Source organism: Pan troglodytes, chromosome 14 (assembly GCF_028858775.2).
Source record: "Pan troglodytes isolate AG18354 chromosome 14, NHGRI_mPanTro3-v2.0_pri, whole genome shotgun sequence".
In the NCBI taxonomy this organism is placed as follows: domain Eukaryota; kingdom Metazoa; phylum Chordata; class Mammalia; order Primates; family Hominidae; genus Pan; species Pan troglodytes.
In genome coordinates, this window is record NC_072412.2 from 75,004,720 (window position 1) to 75,010,719 (window position 6,000).

The window sequence follows — 6,000 nt, forward strand, 5'->3', positions numbered from 1 at the left end:
ATTTACTGCTATGCTTCTGGTACTTTAATGTTGAATTAAATGGAGATTTTCAATGGTAGAAGATAGACTCCAGCAGTTTTTCTTTTGTATCCCAGAAGTGGGTCCCACATGTTCTTCCATTTCTTGAAATTAGAAAATGTCCTCGAAAAGACTGTCAAACTAAAATTGTTTTTGTTTAGCCTTTGTCTTTCTTCAGCCTCTATCCTCCAATGTGTGTTCTTTCTCAAACCTCTCAGTTTTTTACTTTTTTTAACCGTGAAAAGCTTTGACCTCTTATATTGTAATAAAAGGGTCACCTCTCTTTCCATGCAGTAAAACAACTTGACTGAAATTCTTGTTATATTCTACTTTCTTCCCTATATTTCTCTTATATCTGTCAGATGTAAGATAAAGTTTTAAAACATTAGCATTATTCCCTCTCGAACATATTAAGGACAAATATTGGATGCTGAATTTAAGCATTTTGGATTTTTTTTTAATTCACTTTCCTAAGAGACAAAAAGTGTCTTTAAGTTTATCACATTCTTCCTTGTATTGCTGGTGTTTCCTTTTAAAGTACCCAAATTCTGTCTGTTGTGAACATAATAGACTGAGTCTTCCTACTTTTCACTGCTGTTTTCCTTTAGTTCTGAGCAAAATGATTCCTAAGGTCATGGCATTTTCAACATAGACTGTTTACACTCTTCTTAGCCACTGTTTACCACACTTTCATTGATTCTTTTTCCTCCACTCCAATTCAGGAAAATACTACTGTGCTGTAAATATCCCTTCTCTTTATTCCTTGTAGTCAACAATAGCACCAATTCTGAACCTACACTCAGCAGCTCTGAAATACGTAACCATGGCCAATGGTTATCTAATCAACAATTCAAATCCAAATTGAGAGTCTGAGAGAAATTTCCAAAAGGCCATAGGATTTCACCAAAGTTCATCTCATAATGGTTCCTTTTGTGACCTTGGATATTATACTAAAACAGAATAAAGAGGGAGAAGAGTAGTGATAGCCAATATAATACTGTAAAACACTTGGAATTAAGAATCCAGTGGCCTAAATAAATCAAATAGGCAAACTGTGCTTTATTGAGTGAGCTCATCATTGCCCATAGAAACCTTATGGTTTTTACAATTTGAAGTCTAAGACAAAACTCTTGAGAGCCCCCAAATGAAGTTCTATACACTCTTACAGCAGAACCTGCCTGCATTAAATGTTGCCAACCAGACCTGTGTCAACATGTTGCAGTAGTGTGAATGTTGCATTCTAAATATAAGGGATTTGGATTCATTTATTCATGCATTCACATTTATTTATATACATTTACAAATATTGACTAAAATAAGACTGTCCAAATCATTCTGCTAATCATAAGTAGCTGCTATAGTAAAAAATGTTGATAATATAAATTCTATCCTCCAAGACCTAACAGTATAGCAGAGATGATACTTAAGTGGATCACACAAATGATTTTCTAAAGGTTTGGTAAGTACACAAAGAAAAACACAGAATTCAGATTTTGGACTAACCTAATGAGAGTTCCCAGTTTGTAAACTTTCACATCTACTGAAAATATACCAGACTGTGACAGTAAGATTTTAAGAATGTTTTGAGTAGCTCTGCTTTTTATAATAGCAGGTGTTAAGTTTATATGGTAGGGTTTAGGTGGCAAAGTAAATTATGCAGATATCAATTCACTGAATTTTCATGACAGAATACATTTGGGAAAATTTGAAATGAATACTTTGGAGAGCAATATTTAACACAATTCTAAGTCATTACATAAACACTTGGGAGATCTGAATTAAAATATTTGAATAACAAATTCATTGAAAAAATGTTGAACATTTAGCAAAGCTTAGTGATTTATAGTGTATTTGAACTAAGGTGTAACTTAATCAAAACACTGTATTTTACATTTAAATCTGTTACCAATAAGGCCCATATAACCAAATGCATTAAAAAATAAAATGAAACGAACTTATCCAATTCTATCTAGAAAAGTCACTTTCCCAAAACTCCAATCTGGTACCTTTATAGAACATTAACATACCAAATATCATCTTAATTCAATAAATTACAAATGAATATTCAAATGGATACGATAAAATAAAGTGTAACCTTCAGCTCAAACTGTCACGCTGTCCAGGTGTCAGGTTGAATATAAACTTTTAAAGCCAGACTTAGAATTTGACACTAATTTCCTTCAATGTCAAATTACATTGGCCTTAAGAATTTTCAACGACTGAATAATCACACATTGTATTATTTTCTTCTATTACACACAAATTATTCCTTCTAGGGACAAAGTTTATTTATTATTGATTTAGTGTGTGCCTATGTTAAATAAAAATTCTTTTTACTCAGCTCTTCACGTGCAATGAGATTTCCTACTCAAAAATCACTTGCAATGAGATTTCCTACTTAAACCAGCTAATTTTACAGGTGAATGAACTCTTCTAGTTGGGCTAAATGATACAACCTAACAGCGGTGGATTTAGTCCTAGAACCCAAAGTGTCCTACGCCAGCAAAGTCCTTCTGTCTCGGAACAAGAGTTTGCAAATTGATAGTTACAGAAAATTTTTAACCCATATTGTGTATGCATATTGTGTTAAAAGTAAATCCAATGTAAATGAACGTGAATCTGTTTAGTATTTCTGATTTTCCAAGGTTTCTACTACTTCTGATGTTTGTATAGCAGGTCTAAAATATGATGTGGATGTCAACCTAAATAACAGACAAAGAAAAGCTCTCTAAAAGAAAAGGATATTTATTTAGAAGTGGCCGTTACAATGTGAATATGCATGCCATATTAAACTATATACATACTGAGGGAGGAAAGGGAAGCCAAAGGTTTTTAAAGAAAAAAATGAGGAGGATTTACCTAATTGTTTTGAGGTAATTATCCTTGCTACAAAGATCAATAACAAGGGTGGCACCAGTCGAAGTTTAGACAGGCAGTTGCTGAGCAGATGTCCTCACAGAAGTATCATTTTGTGTATAAAGTTTTGATTGCCCTGGTACAAGGTTGTGGTTTTTACAGTCTTTTGTGATAATTCTTTTTATCAGATGTTCATCTATGAGAACCTTACCTTATAGCCTCCCCTGGCTCCACTCATTTTTTTTTTTAACACAAGTGACCATTTTAATTCTTATAAATTTCACATTTCTTTTTCTTTCTTTTTTTTTTTTTTTGGTTAACATTTTTTTTTTCCCTAAAAGTATCACTGACCAGTTATCCTGTAGTGAGCCTTTGATTGTCCCTTGGTGTGGGGATGGATCTTTCCCAGGTTGTTGATTTGTTTCATATTGGAGGGCATAATTGGCAAATAAGAGTCAGTGTCACTTTTAGCCACATTTGAGTATTAAGGGACCACTGGAGGAAGTGGTTCTCAGGTTAGGGCTAGGTCTACCTGGAGTCCATTGTTAAGTTTCATTTTGTCTGTTCCATAGCAGTTGACTTTCATCTTAGGGTTCCGGGTGGGCACTATTCTGTTAGGAGTTGTACTTCTGCAGAAATTTTACAACTAACGTACAAAATTAACACATGCACACACACACACACAAAGTAAAATTAATAGTAATAAGATCATCTCCATTTACATGATCGTTTTGAGCTATGAACCTAGAATTTAAAACAACAATTTAATAAATCAAATAACATGAGAAATTAGGTGAGACCTACTGTCATTATGTGGCCTGTTTTCTTATTTGTGTATATAGGTCGCGACTTTCCCAGAGGAATTTATTGTGGTACACGATGTAGTATTAGCAATAGCCCAGACATTTTCTTATTTAACCAATATGCAGCAATTTTATCATCTAGTATCCCATGACTGGGTTGAATTAAAGCAGAGAGAGAGCAATAGTTGTATTAGGGATGTTGCCAAAATTACTCATTAGGTGGAATAAAGAATCTCTTAGGTAAGATGCTATAAAGTTACCAGTGGAAGCAATTAGTTTTAAAATTTCAATTACACCATTATTTTGCCAAGTAAAAAAATGTAGGCAGGAAGACAGATAAGAATCTCATTATGATACGGAATCCTACTCTGCCATCTTAGGAAAAGCTGTCTACAGTGTGAAACCATCAACTTCTTGTTTTGGTTTGCATTTTGAATATATCTTGTTATGACAGCAGGCAGTTCAGTGAGCACTCTGTGTGGTCCATGTATCAGGCACAAGACTTATTTATTAAAATTCATTCAGCTTATAGGGCTTTAGCACCAGAGTAGTTTCTGTTTTTACTAATTTCATAGAATAAAGTTAGATTGCAGCAACCTAGAAGAATTCAGGATCTAGTCTACTCTACAGATAGATAATAAAACCTTGAAAACAGTGCACAGTGCTACAGTCTAATAGCAGATGTATTATAGCTTTTCTTTAGAAACATAACTTTTCTCTCCATAGATATCTCAATTTCTACCAAAGATAATATGAGTAAAAGAAATTTGTAAAATAAGTTTAGTTTCATCAGTTTTGGTCAGATTATTTACATAAGGGCAGCAAGGTAGGTATTAATTACATCAAAATCTCAAATTTAAGAACGTCTTGGGACTAGGATATGAAATAAATGTAGACTTTAGATTTTGCCTGCAGTACTTATAAACAATTTAAATTATGGCATTTCGGTCAAAACCTTGGTAATATAACCAGTGTGTTCAACTATATCCTGTACTAAAGAGAGCAGATTCTTATTGAACTTACGCAAAAACTGATATTGCCATAGAAATAAGAATACTCATGAATACATTCTGAATGTTGGAAAGATCAAGTAGGGAGAAGTAAATGTTATCACTTTTGTTTAAAAAGTAAACTTTACCAAATTGATGTAAATTATAGATAGCTTAAGCCAAAACGTCATAAATCTGGAAAACAAAACATTTAACTAAAGATCGCAGAATGTTACAAAGAAAAGTTTAAAAACAGGCCGGGCGCGGTGGCTGGCGCCTGTAATCCCAGCACTTTGGGAGGCTGAGGCAGGCAGATCACGAGGTCGAGAGATCAACACCATCCTGGCTAACACAGTGAAACCCCGTCTCTACTAAAAATGCAAAAAATTAGCCGGGCATGGTGGTGGACGCCTGTAGTCCCAGCTACTGCGGAGGCTGAGGCAGGAGAATGGCGTGAACCCCGGAGGCGGAACCTGCAGCCAGCCGAGATGGCGCCACTGCACTCCAGCGTGGGCGACAGAGCGAGACTCAGGCTCAAAAACAAACAAAAGTTGTAAAAACATTATATTCAGCAGTTATACAATTTTGTAGAATTAAAATATTTGCTAAATCTTGATTCACAATTTTATGTACCCATCAGTTTCTTCATTAGAGTTTTGAAAATTTTTACTTTATCTATTGGTATGTTCTTAAAGTTATCAGAAACGTGTATTAAAGAGTAATTGTTAGAGGCTTTTCTCTGAATCTAATCATAGATGCTTTCAGAGAAAAATTAAAACAGTAAATGTAGATGACAAAATTTTATGTTAGCCATGGTTAAAAATCTGATGAGTTCAAAATTGATAAGAAAATACAGTTATTTTTGGCAAACAACATAGTAACTAGAATTATGACTGATGGCATATTAGATCTTTAAAAATGTTATACAATTTTGGAAAATTAATTCAATAATATATTCATAAATATAACTGAAAGATCTGGCATCACTCATCATTTGATAAAGATTCATGTATAATTCAACATCTCAAATAAGTTGTTTTATTTGATAACTCTGTTTTATAACTCTTTTATACAACTGAAAAGTTCCTAGGCTCTGTGAAATGAGTTTGAGATAAAAAATGACTTAATTTAGAACTTGATCTTGGGAAGCCTGCAAAATGTCAAAAAGTTTAAAACACTTCTCCCAAATAGAATCACATGTCTTTGGGATATAATAGTCATTCACTTAACCAGAGTGATGAAGGATTTTTAGAACAATAAAGAAAGTTACATATATGTGAAAACAAACAAACCAACCTTAACCATTTCAAAGCTCATTGTTTCCTAAGTAATCA